Source organism: Ciconia boyciana, chromosome 2 (genome assembly GCF_034638445.1).
Source record: "Ciconia boyciana chromosome 2, ASM3463844v1, whole genome shotgun sequence".
Lineage (NCBI taxonomy): Eukaryota > Metazoa > Chordata > Aves > Ciconiiformes > Ciconiidae > Ciconia > Ciconia boyciana.
Window position 1 is genome coordinate 13966719 of NC_132935.1, and position 26607 is coordinate 13993325.

Here is a 26607-nt window from a genome sequence, read left to right on the forward strand (position 1 = left end):
AAACCACAGGAATGGCACAAAAGGAACGTATTTGACAATGAATTCATTTTTGTTAAATATTGTGGATTATCTTCTAGATTCCTTTGGGAAAGTACAGAAAATTCCTGTGCAGACCTGAGGCAAAATTATCTTACTGATCTGTTAGCACCTCTGCTGTTAATATAAACATTGACAAAAGCTATATAAATACTGGTGGATTCTGGAAGGGCTGTGAGCAATTTAACAGCAAGAAGCTCCTTTTTAAATACATGAAAATGAAATGCTTAATGTGTCCCAGGATGCGTTGTGTGTATGTGAGTGATTACATACAAATGCCGTGTAATGAGCAACCTGAGAAAATGTAACTTGCACTACTTTGAAATTAATTATTCCTCAATTAAAGCCACAGTAGTGTACTTGCTCTGGTTGTGATTAAAGTTCCTCCTCTGACATTATTCACCTGCTGCTATGAAAACAAACACATTTAGGGTAAGAATCAATAAGTGTTTTTTTCCTAAAGCTTTTTCTTGTTTTCTTGGGTAAATTAGGCCCAGATCCTCCATTTAGTTCTCTGCCAGCAGCTCTCTAAGCTCACAGGAGTGGAGTGTGGGTCACTTCATGGCAGACCAGTAGCCAGGAGGATGAGACACCTCGCCTTCATCGCTACACATATTGTCTCAGTTATTTACCAAATCTACTAAAGCTTGCCAAAAGTATATAGACAGTCTATCCCAGGCCTCCCCCAGTTATCCCTCTGTCTATATGTGTAATTTACACTACTCTGTGGTTTCTCATCTTAATTTAAAGCTGTCTGTGCTTTTTTAAGCAATTCCTTAATAAAGGGAAGTTACTCACACTATGCACATAGGGAGTATGCCCAACCTTCTGGGGTTCCCAAAGCTGGGGATTTGGGGTGATGTGCAAGAGCCCTTTCCAGGAGCGGTGGGTGCAGGTGAGCCCTTGCCCCCACCGAGTCCTGTGGCCGGCACGTGGGGTGCAGGGAGCCCTGCCACCCTGCCACCTCACTTCTGCAGGAAAGGACTGGGGAGCAATCCCATGGCAGCTGCCAGGACTGGCAAGACATCAGGTAATTTAGTGGTAGACTGCCCATACTGGCAAAGCAGGAGTTTCCTACCACTGAGCCCAGTGCCATGTCCTCCAAGGAGGTGGGTCTGGTCCTGGGACTGCTTTTGCTGGTTCACATGGAGGAGAGAAGTGTTTGCAGGAATCATCTGGGGCTTTATAAGAGCGAGCTGAAATTCACATGATCGAGGTTACTGCATGGATCAGTGTCAAAGTCAGAATTAAGAGGTCTAACCCCACTAGCCAATTTCACAGACACATGAACTGAAGACAACAGGTGAGTGTGTGCTGACTGGCACCCTCTTCACTCTGCTCTGTTTTTCTCAAAATCTCCCCCTTGAATCACCCCTGGTTTTGCAGTGGATGTTTGCACTGCGTGTGATTGAATATTCCCTCGGGCTGCATTCTAGCATAGGTGGGACTGCAGAGGAAGGGGCAAAACCTGTGTTATTTTCCTCCTTGGTTCCTATTCTGGTAAAATATTACACCACCTTACCTTGCTGTTCTTGTTATGCTTTCAATTTTGTTAAAATACCCAGAGGTCTTTGGGTATTTCTTGCCAAAAAAATATCCCTACTAGTCTCCTTCCATTTCCTCTCCCACATTCCTCCAGGGTCAAACCCCTTCATTTAACTGGGGCTTCCCACCCCCCTCATCGCCCGAAAAAGTAAAGAGTGAAGAAAAGAATTATTGTTGTTTAACAACTTTGAAAAAGAAAAATAAAGTCCAGCTACTTAAAAACCAGGCAATTTCAGCAATATTTTCACTGAAAAGAATCATCTAAAACCACAAACATTGTATCACCAAGAGGCTTGGAAATGCACAGAAACTAAATGTCGATATACTTTCTGCAACCACATAGATTGCAAGAGAGCTTTGCAAAATGTTTTATTAATGTAACTGTGGCAGGATTGCTTTCCTGGGCCTACAGACAGTCTGAAAGGCTAGTTTGTGGTTAATTTAAGTTATTTAGAGATTGAATTTAATGCCTGGACAGCATCTAAAATTATGGGATTTAAACTAAAATGTTGTACTACCAGCCTGGTTAAACCAAAAGGTTAGCACAGAGTGAGCTCTGCATGTGTGGAAACCATATCTAGTTGAAATCCAATTTACTGGGTTTATCTTGAATGAGTAAGTTTCATCTAATGACAGCTCTTATCTCAAGGATGGAGATATGAAGTATTTCTTTGCTTCATGGTGGAAGCTGGGAGCTATTACAGGGAAGGAAATACAGAAGGAGGAAGAGATGGATGGGAAGAGGGAGAGAAGAGAACAAGGAATGGAGAACATCAGGGAGAAAGCTCAGAGACCTGGAAGGGGAACACATCTTTTTACTCAGCAACACTGACTGTAAGAAGGCATTAAGCAGATAAACAACAATTTACTACTTAAAAGCCGTATTCTACCCTTGAAGTATGTGCAGTCCTCCCCATGAGGTCAGTGGGTGTGCCAGCCTGGGCTGTGAAAAAATATGTTGTCTGAAATTCATAGCCTGGCCTTCTGGGAGCAGCTGGACGTGGATTTGGCGCTGGCTGTGGAACGAGTTTGACATTACTGTACAGAGCAATTGACGCTAGTGGACACGTGTCCAAGGTGTGATTGTGCAAGGATACGCTTTTTCACCCTCAGCTCATGGCAAGGTTGATCAAGCTGCTTAGTGTGAAGAGGTTGTCTATTAATTTGTGGCCATGGGGTGGTTTTGTGATTTCTTATGTATTAATTCTCACACCTTCCTGAAGGTGATAATTCCTTCTTGAAGAAAGAAAGAGTGTTATCTGCTTTATCGGGTGCAGTGACCCAAATGTGCCAGGAGACTAACGGAGGTTCTTTCTGGTAACACAGAGAGTTCATGGGGGAGAAGGGAATGGATCCATGGCAGAATAACTGCCCTCCTCTGTGGCGTGGCTACGTTTACATTGACCGAAATTCACTTCTGTCCAACAGTTTGAGCCAGCGTTACTTCAATTACTCAAAAAATAAAATAATTCAAGTAATTAAATACCCGATGGAGCTAATACTTAGGATCACTACCTAGTTCTCAGCACCTGTTTCGATCCTATTGGCAGCAATTGCACTCCAAATGGCATTAACTTGCACAATGACAGGAAAACCAAGGAGGCAACCATACAGTGAGCAGCATTCTTTGAGCTCAGGGACTGGGGCAGGGGGGTGACATGAGAGCTAAAGGGGTATTTCCAGGCTTGGAGCTGGCAAAAGCTAGAATTTTCAGAAACCGAATGGATTTGGAGGAGTCTGATTTCTCTGGGAGGAGAATTTAGGCTAACATAAGCCACTTCCAGAAAAGGTTTAGAGGAGGTGGAGTTAATAATAATATAAGGTTTTTCAGTATGCCCGGAAGCCTGGCTAGTCCAAGATTCTGTCTGAGAAAGATCAACACCAGGTATATATCTGACAAAGCTATCAACAATCCCCTGTAAAACAGTTGAAGTATCATCTAAAATCTACAAAGATCTCCTCCTAATCCTGAAGAGAGATTAGATAAAATCTTGAGGCACAGGGTTTCTGTCATTTCCAAAATATTTCTGGCATTGACTTTCAAGATCTGCACCTTCATGTTTTCTTCAGAATACATTGCCAAATCTAATCTTGTTTTAAAATATTCCCTAGTCTTAATTTTCTTGATGCTGTGTCAAGACACGTATCACTATAGGTGCCAAAATGTGAAGAAGTATTTTCTCTCTTCCATTTTGAACTTGGAATTTCATTGAATCTCTCCTCCTTCTTGTGCTACAAGCCAGAAGAAACAACAAAACAAACAGAAAAGCCCTGTGACCTTCTGGCCTACCCCACCTTGGCTAAAACAGGTGTAGGAGAAGAAAGTCCTCATCTTCTAAGCTGTTATAGCAAACAAACAGGAGAAGGGTCACTAACAGATAGGCTGTGCTGGGAGAAAGATACCTGCTAGGTAAAAGCCCAAAGATAATTTGGCATTCAGGCAACAACTGCACGTCAAGCTTTTACAGGTCTAAGGAGCCCACAACCTATTTTTTCTTCAGTACAGAAGCTGTCTCGCAAGCATCAAGCTTCTCTTCACAAAAGGAGATGATAGCTGTCCTCATCTGGCATATATATTAAATATGTTTTAGATTTTGGCTGGGCTGGATTTTTTTCACTCCTTTCACTCTGAATTTATGTCCCAGTGGGGCATTTAAACTGGAGGTGACAGTGTGTCTGTCTGTACCCCAGCCCTGTCAATCCAGTTGCTGACAAGGAGAAAAAGTGAATTAGAGGGTCATGCTGCTTCAGTTCAGTTTCTCTCTCAAAAATAGATATCGATGCGAAGTAGCCATGAAAGGGCTTTTTGTGTATGGCTTTATCCTGTCATAGCAGGGGTTGCTGTAATGAGCTGAGGAAATGTGAGATGAAGTGGGAATACAGGCATGGATGAAAAAACTGACAAAATGTCAGGAATCCTTTTTTTGTAAATCTAAATGCAGAACTGAAACCAGAGATGAAATGTATTAAATAACTGTCAAGTGGAGAATTACTAGGAGCTGCCTTCCACTCTGTGTAGAAGATGCCTTTCAAAATACTAAGTAGCATCATTTTCAGCTGATGCTTCACACAGCAGTATACGGGAACGCAAAATTGGGATTAGATGCACAGCCTAGGTAGAATGGCATCCTGCTACAAGCTCTGGCAAACAACACCAATTAGCACCCACTGGGAACCTGCCCCCATGCACTGAAGAGCTGTGGAAGTGCAGAAGCATTTAATAACTCCTCTGTTGTGGCCTTGCGTTGAGATCTCATGTTACTTGTGAAAGAGTAGTCCTGCTCAAAGTCATCAAGAGCATGGCACATAAGGAGACCTTTGACATTTCAGGTGAGATCACAATGAAAGAATGAACTATGCACAAAAGGAGCTGACTGAGGCATGGAAAATATTGGGAGCCCAGGCCAGTTGGATACTTTGTGGATGACCTCATGGATTATCATCACCAACTGGTCTGTGTTACCCTTCCCTCTCCCTCTCACCTCCTGCCAACAGCGAGCACTCACCACCATGAGCTTCTACGGAAAAAACATAAGAGTAGAGGCTGCAGTCTGAGGCTCTCTGCTGTGCCTGGGTCACAGGTTTTGGTGGGTTGTTCTCAAAGGCAGTCACACTTGTGTCATGTTGGTGACCACAGGAGGAACTGACATGCTGAACAGTGAGATGTGGGGAGACCTTGATACCATACACAGATCCTTACAGAAATCTGTAGCAAAAAGTACAGAATAGCATAATAATCAAGGACAGTGCTTCAACTTTCTGCTTCACCTTCCCTGCTGAATGACTGAAATGAAGGTGTGTTTGTTGAACCGGACTCTCACCCTGGTCAATTATCCAGGCTGTAAGGGCATTGTGCCCCAGGGCAGGTGCCAGCAAACCTGTCCATCTGACTTCACAGAGCATGAAAACTCTTCACAAATACTTAATTTGTGCCTCCAAACAAGTTTTAATGGCACTACGTTATACCTTCCCTACCCACTGACACCAAAAGAGCTTCTCCATTCAGTGGGGGAGCACCACTGGTATTTGGTACTTCTGAGCTTTGTTTGACTAATAAAACCACAGACCAGCACTGGTCACAGACTAAAACATGTGCCAAACCTTTCCAACAGTGTTGTCCTGTGCTAACCTGAGGTAGGAGCATTGCAAAAACCTTTCTCTTTCATTTTGACAAGTCAGCTCTCATATGCCCAAACTTGTTAAACTTATTGGCTCTACTTGATGAAAGAGATATAAAAGCTTGCTTTCTTTCAACTAATCCCCCTAATAACAGTGAGACAGGCTTCAACCTTGGCTCTCTTAAAGAGTGTGACATTGAATGGCAGTGGTCTGTCTCATCACAGAAAGCTCAGCTGCTCTGATGGTGGAAACACCGCAGGGACAGCATCCAAGCACGTCACTCATAAACCAGATGCGTGGCATCATTCACCTTGAGGCATTTCCTTCGGAACATCTATCCCTGTTTCTAGCCCACTCTGAAGCTGTGGGTGATTTCTTCTGAAACAAATCAAGGGCAGACAAGTGAATGCTAACTGTGCTTGCATAAAGGCACTGGTTCCAGCCACCATCCCCACGGACCGAGGCTGGGAAGGATGCAGAAAAGTTCCAAGCTGGCTGTGAGACACATCCTGTCTTCTGGGCATTGCATTATTTTGCTGTCCTTTATTTATTTTTGTTTCATTTTGTTTGTCTTAAATATAAAAACTAAGAAAAGAAGTGGGAGGGTGAAAACAGAGACTGAGACAACCTTGCAAACACTATGATTTAACCTTTTCTGATATGTTTTGTTGTTTCATTTAGCCTATGTTAGGGCTTTGCCTACCTTTTGATCTCAGACCCACTACTAGAACAGATTTGCTATAAAAAAAAATACTGCTTTTAAATTATGTTTGCTTTAAGTAAGTCTGGAGTGTGATTATTGTGACTTGAGAAAATAAGAGACTGTTTGTTTTAACTGAATCCATAACATGTGTTTGTAATAAATGGACTTGGGCAGTTGTCCTGATGCTAAATGGGCCAAAATTTGAAATTACTGCAGCCCTGGTGAAATTTCAGCACTGCAAAATCCAGCAAAAAAAAATAATGTGTGAAAGTTAACAATTGAGCAAAGTGAGGGAGCTTGGGGGCAGGATTTATGGCTGCACAGTATGCTGGGGGACAGGGAGCAGTGGAAACGTGTGCTCAGAGGGAAGAAAGAGTTTCTGAGGCTCCCAGCAATACTGCTCCCCATTGCCATTTGCGGGGCTGAAGACTGAGCTCAGCCGTCAGCCACCTGTATTTCTCCTCAGGAACAGCAGTTCCTGCTCAGACCACCTACTTTGAAAACCAAAGCCAGTTAAGGCAGAATTTAACTGCTCGGGTTCAAGACAGTGATGCAAACTGCCTGTTACCCAGGGAGTCCTAGCTGAAGGACTTCTTTGGCTGGCTGTTCCTCCAACTTTGCCTGAAAAGTTCACAGTGTATCTTTAAATGCAGTGTCTCGTTGACAGTCTGAGCTGGCAGGCTGAATTTCACTGTGGAAATTTCATCTTGCAGTTCCCACCACCTCATCCTTTGATGACAGAAGGTCTAGGATGGACACCAACAGAGAACATGCCAGGCACAGACCTCTGACTACCGAAACTCTTCCATGGCCATTTGCAATGGATTTCATAAAACCAAAGACAGATTTCTCTATTATAGCTGCTTTACAGTGCAAGTGCTCTACCTCTGTCTTTTTTTACTTGAATGAGAAGATGGTACACAAGAGAAAATGACACCCTGTGCCCTTCACAGTCATAGGGTACGCAGAGCCTCTAACTCCTGTGGCCTCCCCAAGCTCACCTCCTTCTCTGCTCTCCAGTCATCATAGCTCAGACTGGGCAGTTGTCTCCTTTTCTTTACTGTGATTTCCGTAATAAACTAGACTAAGCCTTGGACTTAATCCCAGCACAGTAAGCACTGACTGAAGCATTGAACAAAGCCTTGAGGGAAAACCCCACAAGAACATTTTAGAATCAAGGCATCTAAGAGCAAACAAAACCAAAAAACAATAAAGTCTACAACATAAATGCCCTTCCCTCCAGCTTATCTTTCTTTCAACTTGAGCTTGCAAAGAGCATCCTTGGACTTACTGCTTTGTCTCTTCCTTCCTGAGAAAGGGGTTTTAGTTCTTTAATTCTCTTCTGGTCTCTTTATTTCAGGGATGTTCTGCATGGACAAAACAACTCTGCTGTTTCAGCCTGTGGTCAGGAAACGTGCCGATGTTTTGAAATGACTCTCTGATTCCATGTCAAGAGGTTTCTCATCTTGATCTGTTATGTTACTTCCCAGATTGTTTTTCCAACAGCTGTCCACTAAGTAAGCTGAAATCATTCACATAGAGAGTAGTTCTTTATTATATAGAAACTGAGCCTTTCTGTCAGATCAGCTCCTATTGGTGGTGGTGTTACACACAACAAGCCAGCTACAGTCTTGTGGGAGGGTAACTTAATGTGATCATCCCCATTCCCACTTGCACACATAGCAGCTCTGTGCATACCTCCTTTAGCCTATGGGCGGCTGTCACTGCTTGGGTTGATGGCCAAGGCCCTGCTTAATCCTTCCATATCTGCCATGACCACCAATGGGATAAAGCCAAGATCTCACAGGCAACATATCTATTGGGTTGGACACATGTGGTCTGACAGGGGTTGAAACTGCAGAGAGAGGGACGAATTTTTGCTTGGCTGAGTACTGTATTGCGCTTGTTGCAGGGCGGCAGATTGGACTTTGTTCCTGTTGCATGACAGAGGGATCTGGACAGGCTGGATCAATGGGCCAAGGCCAATTGTATGAGATTCAACGATGCTAAGTGCCAGGTCCTGCACTTGGGTCACAACAACCCCATGCAATGCTACAGACTTGGGGAAGAGTGGCTGGAAAGCTGCCTGGTGGAAAAGGACCTGGGGGTGTTGGTCAACAGCCGCCTGAATATGAGCCAGCAGTGTGCCCAGGTGGCCAAGAAAGCCAATGGCATCCTCGCTTGTATCAGAAATAGTGTGGCCAGCAGGACTAGGGAAGTGATCGTGCCCCTGTACTCAGCACTGGTGAGGCCGCACCTCGAATACTGTGTTCAGTTTTGGGCCCCTCACTACAAGACAGACATTGAGGTGCTGGAGCATGTCCAGAGAAGGGCAACGAAGCTGGTGAAGGGTCTAGAGCACAAGTCCTGTGAGGAGCAGCTGAGGGAACTGGGATTGTTTAGCCTGGAGAAAAGGAAGCTGAGGAGAGACTGTATTGCTCTCTACAACTACCTGAAAAGAGGTTGTAGTGAGGTGGGTGTCAATCTCTTCTCCCAAGTAACAAGCGATAAGAGGAGGGGAAATGGCCTCAAGTTGTGCCAGGGGAGGTTTAGATGGGATATTAGGAAAAATGTCTTCACCGAAAGGGTTGTCAAGCATTGGAACAGGCTGCCCAGGGAAGTGGTTGAGTCACCATCCCTGGAGGTATTTAAAAGGCATGTAGATGTGGTGCTTAGGGCCATGGTTTAGTGGTGGACTTGGCAGTGTTAGGTTAACAGTTGGACTTGATGATCTTAAAGGTCTTTTCCAACCTAAACGATTCTATGATTCTATGACAAGGATGTCCCAAGCCTTTGATTTACATTCCTATTGACTACTGTGCAAAGAAATGACATAACTGTCCTTAAAGGTCAATATTACACCTCAGGTAGACCTTTTCTACCCCAGCCGAGAGTGTCATTACTGGTATTATTCTATATTTTTACACTTTTGCTTAGAAAGGGCATTATCCTTAGTATCTTTTATCTCTTTTCTACTTACCAGTCTCTTCCAAAGAAGTTTTGGTGCAACTACAGACAACTATATGTTTCAATGGGCAAAGCTGTACTTTTCCATACATCAAAACCCAAATGGGGTCAACGTATACTTCTAGCACATATGCACTAGAGGATGCCAAATCGAGACACTATTGATGGAAGGATATCTTCAGCAGAATGCAGAAGTTTTTAGTAAAGACAGTATCTGCACACAACACAGCCTGCAAAGAGAGCACCAAAAGGGTTGCGTATCTCAAGGCTGTTGCCTCTGCTGAATAGCACAGTTTTCAGGGGGAAGGATGGGATGCTATAATGACATTCGGTGCTTAGCCAGTGACAGCGCTTTACTGTGTGTTATTCTTAAGACATACTATAAGGAAGGGAAAATAGACTGTGTGGTGGGTGTGTGAAGAATATATCCTTCATTGTTCCCACACAAGCACACTATAGCCAGGTACTATATCTTAGGGCCTTAAGTCATTAAGTCATCTTGATGACTTCCAGTTACATTTCCAGTTGAACTGACTTTTGAAATGTGATTGTCATTAAATCCCTTAAAGGCTTATGGAAAAGGCATAGCCCCTTCTGCAATATCTGTGGGCCCTAAAACCATGCAGTATACTATGGAGCCTTTGTTTGATTATACAAGTAATTAAATTTAAAATTTTATTAAACTTGTTAATAAAGACATAAAACATAGAGCTTCATACTTTGCTTTGATTTGTTGTGAGCTTTCACTAGATCCACAATTTCCTGGCACATGAATACACTGTGTTTAAGGCTACTCTGGTTTAACCACGTAAATTCAAAATAGTGACGTCACTTCAAAGGGGACAGAGAAGGAAACCAATTGGGCTGCATCCAAAAAACTCTTTCTAAAGGCATACAGTGCATCCTACATAAAGCAACTGTGTGAAGTTAGAGTCAGCGCCTACAGGCACTGGTCAGCTTGAGGGTGAAGAGCAATGCCCAGCAGATCTGTGGAGGGCTTCACCTTGTTCTGGTAAGAGGTCAAAAGGCCTTCTCTGTCCTACCAGAGGCAGCTGTGAAGTTCAGTTCTGGAAATTATTATGATCTGTTTCAAAGTTAAAGGGGTGTTGAAGAGGGGGAGCTATGACAGACAAATTCCTCAGAGAGAGACCAGAGACAGACCAGAGGGATCTCCCAGTCCTTTGGCTCCTGGAGGAGCCAGAGAGGCATCCTGGATCCAGGAAACAGCCCACCATTACTTCCCCTCACCTTATCCATTCAGGCTTCAGGCTGTAATTCCCAGAGGGTGCTCACTGCATCATAGGCTCAGGTCCTTATTTTGAACTTATGTAGGCTTCTAAAATATGGCAAAAAATAGAATCCAAGTTAAGCTTTTCTTTTGTGAGCTTCCTTGTTCACGTAGAGAAAAGACCGAGGTTTCAAATCCCGAGTTCCTTTCTCTCTCTCCTTCTCCAGAAAAAAAGGGCAGAAAGGCCCACAATTGATATAGCAACTCTTCCATTCCTGTGAAGCCAGCAGTAAGAAAAAAATGCTCCAAAACAAATGATCAGTGATGTTGAAGGTCATACAACTTTTCTGTGTAATGAGGCCCTTCGTATAACTGGCTTCATAGGGGTTAATTTGCAGAGGTTTGCTGTGATCGCACATTTTAGGAAAGACATGTAAAAGATTTTCTTCTCCTTTCAAATACGAACTATAATATACTCACACTTGTGCTGTTAAAAGCACAGATCATAAAACACAGGCGCTACAAGGTGGCCTCCCTGGCTCTGCTATTATATGGCTTTCTCAGCTCATTTTTAAACATTTACATTTGTTCATCAGACATTAACCTACCTTTTGCTATGCCATACACTGGGATGAAAATTGTGTTCTTAGGACAAGGCAAGGAAGGAAAACTTCATAAAGTTACTCAGCCTCACATCCGTAACTTGAAGGAATTTTGGCCTTTCATGGCGGGAGAGAAAGAAGAGAGGAAGAAGGGTATGTGTGTATTCATTATAGACCTTAAAGTTTACAGAAACACAGGTTCCCAAGAGCCATCTCAATAATGGTTTTAGTCAAATATTTATATTGCTATAACTTTATATGTTTAATGATTTTCCCCATTAAGGTTTTTGTGGTTTAGCAAGGAAAATCCAAATATTCTTGATGATGATTGGTGAGTTAAAATCTCTTGTAGCAACACAGTGTATAAAATCCTCTCCAAGTAACTGCCTTTTTCACACATCTGGAAAGACTCCATTTTTTAATCTGCCAGAGCCTTACAAGGGCAGCTTATTACATAAATAAACAGAAGAATATACATAGTCATAGAATGACTAAATTGAGTATAATCTTACAATAACAAACCCTGTCTCAATACTCCTTTGTTTGTTGCCTTTTGGCACTATTATTGACTCTCCTGTGTGTACTGTATAATCATTACTGCCCCCACTTTCTCCCTGATGTGAAACGCGTCCAGGTGGTCAGCAACAACAAGGCCAAGGCTTGCCTAGCAGTGCAACCTTCTGGAGCCGAATGCATCCTGGAAATGGGATCTTTGGTTCTCATACGCTTTCCAAGTGGGTAAGAGCACCACCACTGTTCAAGATGTCTCAGACGTTGTGTGAAACAAATCCGGCCTGCTGAAGCACTAGTTATTTCTTCTGAGCAACTCTTCAAAGAAGGTAAGGGACCTGTGTCTCCTTCATGGCCATAACCATCCCAAGAAGTACTTTCTACTGGGACACTGCTACTGTCACCCAAAAGGAGAAAGTTCATGAGCGATCGCAGGGGAGGAAACAGTCCCAGAAACGAGAGGAAATTCACTCTTGGGTGAATTAAAAGCATTTTCTAATCTCTTGCAGACCCATCTATGAATGCCTCTTGCCACTGAGAGAAAATACTGTCACTTTGTTCTGGTCCAACAGGCACCCCGTAGGGAGATTACCTCCTGCTCAGTCCTTTGATGGGATGGGAATTGCGCTGCTGCAGCACACGAAGCCCGGCTATAAGCGTCTATTTCATATGCTCGCTGGTGAAACAAGACCCTCCTGGGCCAGGGCTGACTTACAAAATCCAGTACCTTCTGGCAGTGAAAAGGTTGCAGCACCCTGCAAGCAAGGGATGCACTCCCGTATGTAGAAGGGAAATGGCATTATAACTATGGCAGCAGAGATACTTTGTTTTTTGATACACAGAGTTTCTGTGTATTTTTGTCATTTCAACAATTACATGTAATAGAGGAAAACAGAAAATAAAAGAAAAATATTTAATGTTTTTGCTTCTAGCTATTTATCTTAACCTGGTCATAGAAGCAATAAAAAGGGACTTACTTACACAAAAAACTGAGTAGTCTAATCAGATGACATTTACTGAAAAGACACTTCATTTCCATCTGTCAGATGCTTTTTTTCTGAGTCATGATTTCTGTGATACAGCTCTACCAATTCACCCTGTTACAACAAATACCAGCTACCAAGATAAGTCTTTATCTCCTACATTTTTTGAGGCTCAGGAAAGGGAGGAAATGACTTGCCAGGAATGCCTTTGGCACAGAGTTCATCATTCAGGAACATTTCTGTGATGCTGCCACTTAAAGTGAACATAAGGGAGGAAGGATGTACCTGAAGTTCAGTCCTGTCTATATGTATTCATGTGTTGGCTGAAGGAATTAAGTTTCTATAGGTCAATAAGTTCAGCTCAAACCCTGGAAACCCAAAACTCAAAGAAGGTTTCAGTTTGGCATTATCTTATGTATGGGCTCAGTGCTCCACCAGGCACAGCAGTTTGGAAATCAGAGACCTCAGGCTGCAATTGCTCAAAGCATAAGGCTCCACATGTTGGGTGATGTGGTTCTAGCTCTGCTTCTGCCCTGGCTCTGACAAAGGAGGGAGGCTGTAGTAGGATGCTGTATCTGGGACATCACATGTTTATCTGTCTGCACAGGTCCACGGCTTCTCTGGTACCCTGGGACTCGGCAGCCCTGAGCGGCCAGTGCAGGGTGGGGGGATACTCACCATGCGCAGCACAGCGAGGGGAAGCAGACGAGAAGTCATGTTGCTTCATGGAGGGCCTGAGCTACCCCCACCATCAGCTAGAAAGGTAGGAATCAGGTGGGAGAGTCAAAAAAACAGACAGTGGTGGGACATACACACAAGATAACGAAGGAGCAGGGCCTAGACCCGTGCAACTGCAAATGCCATCTTTTCACAGCCAGCCACCAATACATGCCCAGCTGGAAACAAACCCATAGACCTCAGGGCGCATCCACCAAGGGACAGGAACTGGGACAGAGTGCCTGGCAGTGCTCATGGGCACCAGCTGGGGAGCACGGGGGCATGGGACACCCAGAAAAGTAACACATTGTTTTGCTTGCCATTAGAAAGTTAAGCCAGTTCTGAAACAGCAAACACCCGCAAACATTGAACTCAGTTTTCCACGTTTATAGAGCTGAGTACTGAAAAGGCCTCATTTAGGGGAGAAGACAGTGAGCTATTTTGCTGGGATCCTTCAGATGCCATGGCTTAAATGCATTCATCATGTTAACCCAGCTCTCTGAGTCGTGTGCTGCAAACAGTCCCTCCACACACAGACCCAGATCAACCTTGTCATTACAATTCGCCACACGTCTTGTTTTATGTTTGGCGTTGTACTGGAATATTATATCCTCCACATATTGCTGTAGGCTGTGAGTCTGGAGCAAAGCATGAATGGGGGTGGGGATGGAAAGCAGGAATGGGAGAAGGACAGAAAATAAGAAAATTGCAGACATTAGTAACTACCAAATTTCCTCTGGAGGCCTGACATTTCCTGTAGAAATAAGTCAGTGCCATGGCAGTGATGACAGTATAGTGGAGACATACCCAAATTAACTTTAAAGCTACCATCAGCATCCTGAAAACCATGTGAACTGGGGCTGGCTATGAAATCACCAGAGCAGCATAGTGAATGCTCAGCTCTTAACCACTATGAAGAGACAGCTACCAACATCTGGACTAGCAAGTCTAATGTTAGCATGGCCACATCACCCTGCAACATAACCAAAGGGAGTGTGTGGACACATCTAAAATGAAAGATACATCTTTGCTGCATCTTCTTTCGGATCCTAACCTGTCACATGCTCGTACTTTCTCTTTGGTGCAGTAAGTCCAAAGTATACAACAAAGGAGATATAGTTTGATTATTTTGTTGGGGTTTTTTGATTATTTTGTTGGTTTTTATGCGTCATAAGACATTTTGCAAAAGCTGTTTAGAAACATATTTCCTTCTCTTAATGTTGAGCCCTTCCTTCAAAAAGGTGAAAAAGACAATCTGTAAAGAATCTGGCCGTGTCTTTGCAAACAACAGGAGATGTAGCAAAGTGTTATACTCAAATTTATGTAAAATGCTATACTGGTTTCAGTCCAGGGCATTCATGCAAAGTTCTTTTGTAATTTCACTGATCTAATACCTGTTAGTTTTGGCTTGGAAAAAAGCCAGTCATGAAAAACAAAACTAACAAAAGCAGAACAGTGAGAGTAGCATAATTTCCATTCCACAAGTAATATTATTATTTGAAATCACTTTGCCTGAGATCAGAAGACAACTAATTTTCAACTGAAGTTGGAATATTTAAAAAAAAATATTAGCTATACATTTTGGGTCACTACAAGAGCTCAGCTTTGAGAAAATGAAAATAATTCAGTCCAGACTTAATGTCCACAGTTTAACTGGCATTTACCTCACTTCTATTTTATTTCTAAAGTGAATTCCAGAAAAATATTCAATGAAAGATAGGATTTGGAGTTAAGCATTTGGTTTGCCCTCATTTCTCAAGAAACACAGATTAACCTGAACTACTTTTCCACCACATTGAAAAAATCTTTATGGCACTGCTTGCAACCATAGCGCAAAAGGCAAAACAAATCACTGTCACATAAATATAGCGTTCAAGACAATTACCAAGACTGTGGAGGGGATGCTAAAATCAGGAAAGTGCTCTGGTGTGAACAGCTGTGGCAGAAGTAGTCTTTTAGCAGCATATTTATGATAATCTTTCTCCCCTAACATCCACTTTGACTGAGTGAAATAAGCTGTCTGTAAGAGCACAGGTTTTCCCAGCAGAAACATGGGGGCTTTTGCTAAAACAGCTCTGTACCGAGCACTTAACAAAAACCTCAGCGTAAGCCTTGATTACGGCAAACCGCCTGTAACTTTATGTCAGCAAAACATGCAAGCAAAAATAAGTCATGCTAGATAACTCTACCAAACGGTTTCTCCTGATTTTGTTACCCAAACAAAAACCAAAACAATTCCCTCCCTCTATCCTCCTCCCCTTCCCCTTCCCTCCTGTGTTAAAAGAGAAGCAGCAGCCTGCTCAGGCTATAAAAACTCCCAGTCTTTTCACAGTCCCAGTCCCCAAGGGCTAGCAGAGCAGCCTGCTCCCCACTAACCTTCTTCCAAAAAACGCCCCCACCCCTTGCAAGTGAGTCATTTTTATAGGGCTCCCCAGGGTGCTCCCGACTGCTTTCGCCCAGAAACCCCCCTCCGTTACCCCAGGCTTCCCACCAGTGAGGAGATGGCCCACGGGAGACCGGAGCAGCTTTCAGTTACCTCCCTGCCTGCCAGATGCAGGGTGGGGCCTCTGCAGCCCTCACACTCCAATATCGCATGATGTCAAAACCTCTTTTTTTTTTTAATAATAAAAAAAAATCCTCTGTATTTACATTTCAGGAACTTTTAATTCCCCTTCCCAGGCTTTGCGTGTTGTATTCAACTGCTGAAGTTTTCTCACTCACTGGGGCTGATCAAGAAATCTTTCATGCTACAGCTTTTTTTTTTTTTAATTGGAAAATGCAGTTCCTTTGAAATCAAAATGCCATTTGCGAAATCATTGCAACTACGTTTGAATCTCCTTTTGAGAGTGGACCAGGAATAAATGGTCTGACACAGCTGAAATCTCTGTCCCATTTAAGCATTTTTTATGATGAGCCTTTTGAGTTTTCAATTCAGAATAACCTTGAGTTTATGCCATTTTTCTCTTTTATATGTTATATCCTTCTACCAAAAGAATCCCAGATCAAAATGAAACACTTTGTTCAATCCAACAATATTCGTATCCAATTTCTTTTAAACGGAGTTTCAAAACTTGGTGGTTTTTGTTCTGAATTGACAAAAAATCCTATTACAGAGGTTAAAAACTGCACATTATGACCATACGCCTGTGTGAGGAGAGTGCTTGGGCAATGCGCATTTTTTAAAGCCCAAGTGTCCAAGTAACCACCTGTGGTTATCTGCCTGTGACTGTAACTACCTGACCAGCACAGGTATTTGTAGCACACAACCTGCAGTTTTTGCTCTGCATCCATTCCCCAGCAATGCTAATCTCCAGGATTTAGTGCTTTGCAACGCTCAGCATTACAGCATTTAATTTTCATCCTGAGACAGATGTTTGTGCACTGAGTGAGGAGACTGGAGCTGACAAGTAAAGCAAAGGAGCAGAGTGCTGCCCAAAAGCAGTGCTTTGAGGAAATATATCCACTAGAAACGTCAGAGGACAAGGGGATTTCTTAAGTCCCTCTCCACTGTGCAGTAGCTTTGGATAGCTACTTGCTCCGCTAGATGATGTTACCTTCCATGGAGGATTCATGACCTTGAACTCCGCTGAGAAAGGGGGAAACTATATGCCGTCTTTCAGAAAGCACACACGGTTAGCAGCAATATTACATTTTCCAGTTCTGTTTTCTGTCCTTGTTGTTCTGGCTTCATCCAGGTCAAGACTTACCTGTCCTGCTGCTGGCATGAAACTCAGCAGAAAATCTATGAAGCGCTCTGCCAAAATCAATGGAAATCAGATCACAGGCTGAGACTGATCTGGAGTCAGATGGAGCTGGGGAGTGCTTGCACCGTGCGGGTCCTGGGGTAATGGTGGAGAAGCCACAAATGCCAGTAAATTTTTATCTAAATTCTCCTTTGAAGCTCATCCATAGAGACTCTCTGACACACAGCTAGGTGCCCCCCCACAGACCTTACCAGGCCCTGCTTTGCAAACTCTAGTGCACAGAAAAAGGGTGGTAAGTTCATTCTACACCTTTTGCTTAAGAGAAAGAGAATGTTTAGGATTCACATCTAAACTGTTTTCATGCAAAGATATGTTTGAGAGCTTTTGAGTGGCCACAGAAGTAGATTTCATAAAAGTTTTAGCACCGCTGGAGGAATTATATCTCTGACTGCACAGCAGAACTAAATCATCAATTTTGCTTCACAAAGCTCCTTTTCACTGTGTAACGAAAGCAGGGAAAACCCTCGAAGAGCTCCCCGAGCGGGAAGCCATCCTGAGAGAGAGAGATGTTGTGACTCATCTCCATGGCAACCTGGGGTGATGACGCGGGCAGCCGCTCTGGATTATTCTCGTTTAGCAACAAGCGTACAACACATAAATACATGTTTGGTGACTAGAGTATTACAAAGACAATGATTAATTGTCCGCAGATCCTTATCCATCAAACTAGCCAGTGAACCTGGTGGGTGACAGAGATTATCGGAAACCAGTATGGCTAATAACATGAGCTGCTGATTTGCTGGTTTAATTTTTCTTTTAATATGAAGATGAATAGAAGGAAGTTATAATATTGCTAAAGGATTTTATTCTGGAAGAATTAAGAGGCTACTTTTATTGTTATTTATTTTTTAGGATGCAGCCTACACTGACAAGTGTGAAAATCTCTGCCTATGCGGTGACCCCATCCTGGGCTGTGAGAGAGGTGTGATGTGGGACCTCCAGCCCCAAAGCAGTGGACTGTCCACCACCAGCTGTCAGCAGAAGGCAGCACCTGTTTTGTTTGAACCTTTGGGATATTTTGCATGAATCTGTACACACACAGTTGCAGCCCCAGTGCATGCTCAGGCAAGAGCAGACTTTTCACAAGCAACTCTAGTTATTCTATTTCTTCAATGAGTATGGAAAATGCATATTATGATACTGATTACTTTTTATAGATCCTCTCTAGGTGAAGAAAAAGTAATGCCCCTGCTATGTAGCACTTACTTAAAAATATTTTTTTTCTTTTCTCCCTGTTTTAAAAGGACCCATGCCCCTATGTCAAGCATCCCAACTACATTTCTATAATATCTCTCAATTTAATCTGTAGCACTTTTCCATGTGCCCAAGGCCACCAGGAGTATCAATCTTTTTCAGAGTGCCCTTGCCAAGCTATGTGCATATCTTCACCTAGGTGGCAAATCAGACCCCTTTGGAGCACATCTGCTCTGTAATTGAGTCATAAGAGACAGTAATGCTGCAATGGCTGCTGCTAAGGGAGGGTGTCCTTTCACTCAAGTATCTGTCACAGTCTAATTCATACCTATGACCAAACTTGAAGTCTGTGAGATCAGACTCAGATGTCTAAGATGAAACATCTAAGCTGCCTTCAACTCTAGAGGCAGGAAATACAGCTAGATGAACCACCATGATGACATTTTCTTTGTTGTTGTGACCGGGAAGTCTTTATCTACTAATAAAAATATTTTTTAAACTATTTTTGCCATATCCCCTCTTTGCAATCAGACAGACTTTCTCCCTTCCCCTTCATGGGGGAAGCCCCCCTACAGCAACTAGTATAGTTGCTTCCAGGTAAGCACAAAATAGTTCAATCCATTTCCAAATCATCTCATGTGAGGCAGAAACTGGGAATGGGGAAATAAATTCTTTGTACTGAACTGTGGATCAGTTAGGAAATGCATCTTCAGCAATATTAAAACTGACTTATGATGGGGACAGAGTGAGCGACAGGCAGCCTAGCACAACACGAGACAGCCTCACATATATAAAGCCCTACTGCAATGTACACAATGCTAAATCCTCCACCACAGCTAGAAGAAATGAAAGTTACCTCCAGACTGAAGGTGGCTCTTTCCAAATGAGAGCGATCTGGCAGCTCTCCTGGAGTGAGCAAGTATCTGGCTGCACAGCAATTTGGACAGCTTATTTCCCTGTTTGCTTGGCAGTTGGAGATGTCAGGCATGCTTCATTAGGAAGGATCACTAGATAGGGATGTGCTTATTTTTTAAAATTGAAAATAAGCAGCTTTCCTGTTACTTTAAAGTGAGTATCAGTTTTCTTTTGAAATTTAGCAGAGGCCTGGTAACAATTACCATATTTTAATGATTATCAACAAAGGGAATATCTAAATCACAGCAAGATTTTAAAAAATAGTTGGTGGTTCTGGAAACATACATTTTTGGTGTCTGATTTGCATCAGTTTTCCAGGGCCTGATTTTCAAAGGTTCGAATGTTCAGTGCTTCCAGAAAATGAGATGCCTTAATAACTTGGACAAAAAACCAGGCGGCATTCAAAGGCATAAATTTGAAAATCCTGGCATTATATGGGCTATTTGTGCCTGCTTATCCAATTAACTTCCCATTTGTACAGCTTCCAAATGGACTGTCAGAACCTGTGCCTGTGATCCTGCCACCATCCTCTTGCCAATCCAGAGAGTTCAAATATCATAAATCAGCTTCTCCCCTCCACAGAAAAAAATGAGATTGCTGCTAAATTTATGAGATGTTTTTTCCCCCAAAAGTTCAAATTTTGTATTGGACTAGAAGACCTCCTGAGGTACCTTCCAATACAAACTATTCTCTGATTGTCTGATCCTAATCATGTGGGAGTTTTGTCCTTTGCTTTCCTTTTTGTACTACTTTACCCATTCCCAGCAGGCATAGGAAAGAGTCCTTCCAGCTTTCTCCTGAGTACACTGGTGTAAGAGTGAGCTTACCAGGGTCCCATAGGCTCCAGCTGGCTCTCAAGGCTTTTATGAATCTGAACAACTTTCTGCCTGTTGAAACAATTTTCAGTTCTTATGCAGATAAAAATTTTGGCATCAGTTAGCCATCCCTACCAATGCCATCCTCATCTATTGGTGGCACTAATGTTATGCCCGAGTGTCTCAGCTGAGAGCCAAGATCCACTGACCTGAGCCCTGGACAAGCAGTGACCAGGCAGGAAGCCCTCCCCAAGAAATTGCAAACTAAAGGTAAGACCAGAGACAATAAATAGATATAAACAATCATAAAGAAAGAGTGAGACAATATTGGTCAGAGAGATAGGCAGCACATTCATGATCTTACCAGTCTAGCAGCTCAAATAGTGTGAAAGAGATTGATGAGTTTAATTTGCAGGAGTTTATAGGAGCTCCTTCTGTGAGACTGAAGGCAGCTTGGAGAAAAAGCACTGAAGTGTCTGCTTGAAATTTCATAAACAAAAGGTGGGTTGTTCAGTTGGAAATGGATTTTCTTAAAGTGAGCAACAGATGATAAACAAAACAGTTGAAGATAATGAAGGCCTATGAAAGCACAGATATCAGTATGGTGGATGAGTTAGAGAAGGTTGGTTTGGAAAGACTTAGAGAGACAGGAACACTAATTACTGATGCACACTTCAGCTCCCAGTTAATTTCTACAACTTATTGTTGATTTAATTAGAATCCCACACCTGCCATTCACACTCCACCCCAGTGTTGTACCCAGGCTGCCCTACCCTTGTCTTCTGTCCCTAGGTTCACTCCTGTACCTCTGGTGTCCTTCAGCAATTTAACTTACACTTTCAGGCCTCAAGCATCTGGTGTTAGGCGCTGCTCTTCCATGCCCCTACTGCTGCTTAATTCAGTTTCCCCTGTGCACCATGTAAGATCAGCGCAATCTTTTTCTGTATGTCTAACAGAAAAGTCAAACTGGATAAATAAAGCTGCTGTCCTTCCACAGTGCTCAAGTACATTTGTCCACTGGGGGAATGGGCTGATCTCTTTGCAACCGTGTGATATAATATGGACATTTCCAACTTAAATTATAGATAATAATTAATATTACCAGAAAATCTAAGCAAAAGCTTAACATTTTCCAAGCTTGTAAGGAAACAAGCTCACACAGCCATTTTTATTACGAGGAACTCATATATTGATGGCTGAAGTAGGAAGATGTTGAGATTATAACTTTGAGGACCAGATGACTGCAGTCAGACAGGCAAGATGTATAGGCAGAGGTCATATCTTGTATTAAACCAATAAGTATAGCTGCAAAAAAGCAGACAAGCTTTCATTGCTTTCAGGTCTGAAATGAGAACAGTGATCTTCCAAACTCAATCCAGGTTATAACAACTGCTCTGGGCTGGACTTTACTAGACCTTTTGAGAAAAAAGGGTGATGAGAACTTGTGGGTCAGAGATGGGTAAGGGATTTCCAAACAAAGCTAACAAGAAGTTCAAACAATATCAGATAAAGAGAGACAAACGCACATTCATTAACAAGTCTGACAGTGTTATCTAATTAAAAAAATCCCACCAAATTATGTCATTGTGCATTTTTATTTTCTCCTGTTCTCAAAACACTGCATCAGAAGCATATTGAAAAGAAAGACCTGTGGCAAGTGAAACTACCCAAAACAAGTCTTCACTATTTTGAGGGAGTGAGGGAAACTAATACCTCTGTGTCCACTAGAGCTCTCCCATATCCTAGATTTGCCAGGTGCATTTAATTCCTGACAATGAACACAAATGTATCTCAGAGCAAGGCTAGGAGAAGAAAGATTGCTGAATATCAAATTTTGTTTTGTTTATTCATTTTTACAAGACTTTTAACATTCTTTTTTACGAGCATTTTACATTTTTACAAGAATAGGGTCTTTGAAGATCATGTTATGGAAGTCTAGAAAGCATCTGTATCCAGCACCTAAGGAATCCAAATTCTTTCTGAGCATAGCTCTGGATTTATGACTATATTCTCTTTGGAAAACTAGTCCCGGTGGATAGCTGACCCTTGCCATTTTATGGCTCACTGGCTCTTTGACAGCTGCTTCTGGGTGGCTGCAGGTTATGACACAAATGTTTCTTCAGTAACCATTTACCTGCTTCTTTGTGGATTCCCCTTCCTTAATGTATCCCTGGCTTCACACAAAGGACTGGAAACCCAGCTTGTGTGAGTTTGTAAAGTCATGGGGGAAAGGAAAGTGACTGACTAACAAAAGATCCCAAATAGCTTCTAATTCAGCTCTTTTTGTAAGGGTCACGTACCTGGAATTTGTTTCAGGAACTTGTTTCAAAGGAGAGAAAGCCCCAACATGCTCATGTTGCCTATCCGATCTTTTTCCTGGATTTTGCACACAAATACAATGCTGAGTGGAAACAAGGAATGCAAGAAACTTTTATTCTTGTTAGGCTTTTCAGGGCAAACTAAGAAGGAATTGGTCATGCTCAGTGACTTTGCTCTATTTAATCAGATTCAGATGAAGTGATTGTTGATAGATTGCTGCAGAAACATTGCAAAATGTATTCACTGACAATTTGGGAAGAATTAACTACATTTAAAAAATAAGGAAGCCAACAAAGTTCATTTATGACTTCATTCTAGACAAATGTTTCCTGTAAAATACTAATCTAGGAACTCTTAAAAATATATTATATATATTTTATATATTATTTGTATTAAATGTTCTCACTTTTTACTACTGTAGGAGCTGTTTTGACACATCAGAAAAAAAGGATCCTGACCTGAAAAGCATCTCTCCAAATTGGTAATAGGTGAGAAGTGCTGTGCAGTGAAAGCTGTGCAGTAGTTCTAACACCTGACTTTTTTTATTTAGCATTTTTCACCAGACGAACTCAAAGAATGTTACATTGTGGAAAAGAAACTGAGCAACATCTACTTTAAAAAGCTTTGTGCCCTGCTTCATTAAAGAAAACTAATGTAAGGGACATAAGCCGCCAACCCACAGTCCTCTCCCTCAAGACAGATGCCCAGATTCATGTGGTGCACCAGTGATCTCAGCTGGACTTTGCACAGGATTAATATCTCTAGGAAGATGTGTTTGCAGAAAAGGGGTTAATTTTAAACCCACTGATAATTTGCCATTTTCATACTCTATTTTCTCCCTAACATCTGCTTTCTACTATTGCACGTTGTGTTTGCAGGACTAATAATTTATATTGTCACCAAATTACATTTGAAAAGGAGTACAAGATCTCTAATTTGTTTGCATTTCTTTCAGAAATTCCAATTCTTTAACCAGGACAAGGAGGAGAGGTACAGCTGGTTTCCTACATCCAGGTCAGTGTCCAGTGTTACCTGCAATGTTGCCACTGGTCTACTGGCTAGTCTGTAGGGTGGGAGAGTTTTTTCTCAATGAAAATGTCTTCAGAACTGGTCCATATCTGGGAAAAGTCAGATTTGTGTGAATCATCTTTTTCCCATAAGAAAACTTTCAACTGAAGAAATCCTGATCAGACCTAAAACTGCAGTCAAAATGTCATATTGGAAAAAAATCATGGCAATTTGGCTCTTCTCTCTTTCTCTCACTCTCTCAGATCAATCAAAGACGTGCAGCTCAGACCAGAAAAGCACTGCCAGTGAAAATGCTGTCAGCTTCAAGATTATTTTCACATTATGTACCTCAGTTCTCAAACAAATAGCATTAAACCCATTTTTTTCCAATTGTTTTAACTAGAACACTTTTTTCCTCTACAGAGTGAAAAAGGTGCATTTTCAGTTGGCCAAGTCAATAAATCAGCAAAGTTGCCATACTGGTTATTGTTCTTGCAGCAATGGAATTACATGATATCAAACACACAGAGTTGTGCCAGCAGACTCTCATCTTAGGATACAAGTTTTTTGGGCTTTCATCCAATCAAAAAGACAGAGAGATAATGAAAATATATGTCTTGGACACTTTATGATTAATTGTAAAGAGGCCTAGAAATATTAGCTTAATAAACAGCCTTTGTAAGGAATACAAGTTATTAAAATATACTTGTCAATGCCCAGTTCTAATAATAAATGAATGAATAACACTTCTGTGACATATGAGGTGATGGCAAAAGGGAATGACAAGAGGGATGTCACAGCTGAAGGATTAAATTAAGTTGTTTGAGGAGGGCTATGCCACATAGGGAGTCTCCCTAGATGCCCTGGCTGCAAAGGAAGACAGCTATCATCATTCATACCTGTACTTTGCCTGGCTCTGCTCCCATGCAGGCATAAGCCCTTGCACGTGTCTAGCATCCCTTCCAAAGGCCAAGTGAATTTCTCCAGCACCTATGTATGGTCTTTGCCTTATACAAAGCTCACTGACATGCTTTGAGATTTAATTTAACTCATAAATTATGTATGGCACTAGGGCAGAGTCCAGGGGAGTTGGAAAACTTTGGTTGGATTTGTTTTCTAACCAATTTATGAGTCTTTGGTGTATTTGATTTAATTTCAGGTGGATAAATAAAACAGTTCTGACAATCATCATCAAGTTGGTTTTGGAAAAATAAGAAATTATCTGAAAAAAGCATACTAATATATGTTCTGGCAGAGTCTTACATGATCATAATATTAAAGTCATTAAACCTGTTTATTCTCTCAGCAATGAATACACAAAAGCCTTCGTTACAGTGAATTGTACATCTCCATTGATTTTAGTGGGAGCAACATTTGCTTCATGTTCAAGGCTGGCTCTGGTTCTCCTCAAGCTCCTTCTTTTATGTCACAAATATCAGACAGACTAGGTTAGGACTAAACTTGTTGGCATTGAGAAATTAGTAAGTATTAGCCCAAAATATTTCTTGGGAAAAGTTTGCAGTAAGCTAGAAATGAGAAGTGTAGAAAGTATAGTAGAAGGTGAATAATCTTCTTTATTTAAAAAGAATAGGGACAGATTTTCTGTATAATTTTTTAAGACTTTTAATAAAAGTGCTGCAACTTATGTTTGAGGTTTGGAACTCTTTACTTAACAAGAAGCAGCAGTTAAACTTCTTTCCATTGTGGCCTTTAAAAAAACTATTACTCATTTTCATTGCATTGCATTAATTAGTTTACATGCCACTTAAATTGAGGGTTTATGCTTTAAATCACAGTGTAAAGCCTGGTGCTCATTAGAAAGTATTTCTGCCCCATTCACAGCAATTGAGTTCTAGCCTGATTGGTCTCAAGTCCAGTTTCTGAAATGGTACTTTGCTCATTAGTTTCCCACGATACAGGAAAACTGATTCCACTTTTTTCTCCCTGTTGATGCCACCTCAAGCCACCCATATGGCTGGATCCTCGTTTTCCTCTCCCTTCCCCTCCTGCTCTGTCCCTGACCCTTGAAGCCCTCACCTTCTCAGTGCTGGTCACACTGCCTACGGGCCCACACTGGGCTTTGAATTAGTGAAATGGTCTGGGTTAAAAATAGATTTTTTTAAATTAAGTCTGAATAATTTAACTGAACTGATTTCCACTACATGCCATGGTCCAACAGAAGGGGACAACAGGGGAGTGGGATTCAGTATCTGGGGACAGGGAGCCAGCAGTTGTCTTTGCCAATGAGGAGACAGAGCGAGCATACCTCCAACCAGCAGCTCTATGGTCACCATGTCTTCAGGGAAAACACTTCAGTCCTGTTTCACTAATGAAGAAAATTATGTCATCTGAAGCGCATTGGCTCTTTAAAACAGAGATTGCTTAGCTTGATGCTAAATCACAGAACTTTTGGCTGCAAGAAACTCTTGCAGTATTCAAACATCAATGCTGTGTCTCTGGCTGGCCCAATTAAATTGTGTTGTCTTGAGGAGATAAAGGGACTAAATGGTCCATAGTGTCTAAAAAGGATCTGCCAGTCATTTGTACTGCATGCAGAATGTTCTTGTCTGTGAACATGAGTGGATGCTATCATTACACCCAACTGAAGTGATACGAATGGATAGCAAAGAGTCTAAGGGCTAATGGGGTTTGGTGCCACAGTTAAATAACCACCATCAAAACTCACAAAGAACACAGAGAAATCTTGGTATTGTAATTTCTCTGGTGACTATCACTCCTCAAGAAATACTGCTACTGCTGCAGCTATGAAAACAGAAACTCAATTTCTTACCTCATTACTGCAAAGCCAGAGGGATCTTTTCCTTCATGTTCCTCTAAAGAAAAAACAAAAATGTTATGAATAAGAAAAAAGCTGTGAGGGCATGAGGGAGATGGAGAAGGGTCAATGCATAGTTAAACAGGGGTGGTTTGAATACATCTGCCTGGACATTCATAGGGCAGTATGACTGTGCTAGTACAGCTAGTGATGCACTTGGATTAAGATCCAGTTATCAGCATGAAGGGACCATGACCCACATCAAGGCACATAACAGACTATATTTTTTCAATTCTTACAATTTTTCAATCTACTGCAAATCCTTATGTGAACAAGTCCAATTTTTTTGCAAAACCTTTTTTGTTTCTCACTTTCTTTTTGTAGGATTACAGTAGCAACCTCGCCA

At 41.9% G+C, this 26607-nt stretch overlaps 3 long non-coding RNA genes across 3 annotated transcripts in view; 2 read left to right on the forward strand and 1 right to left on the reverse strand.

Moving 5' to 3' along the window:
- LOC140647395 (uncharacterized) overlaps positions 1-7848 on the forward strand; it is a 37508-nt gene extending 29660 nt beyond the window's left edge. Inside the window, exon 3 of the long non-coding RNA XR_012040751.1 lies at positions 7764-7848. This is a non-coding gene — a long non-coding RNA (uncharacterized lncRNA). The remainder of the gene's footprint in view (positions 1-7763) is intronic.
- Positions 7849-11206: 3358 nt separating this feature from the next.
- LOC140647396 (uncharacterized) lies at positions 11207-15972 on the reverse strand. The gene is made up of 3 exons (XR_012040752.1): positions 15902-15972; positions 13372-13448; positions 11207-11317 (listed from the first exon to the last, which is right to left on the reverse strand). It is a non-coding gene; the product is annotated as an uncharacterized lncRNA (long non-coding RNA).
- On the forward strand, positions 11773-18824 carry LOC140647394 (uncharacterized). The gene is made up of 3 exons (XR_012040750.1): positions 11773-12039; positions 13301-13456; positions 18027-18824. It is a non-coding gene; the product is annotated as an uncharacterized lncRNA (long non-coding RNA).
- Positions 18825-26607: the final 7783 nt, after the last annotated feature.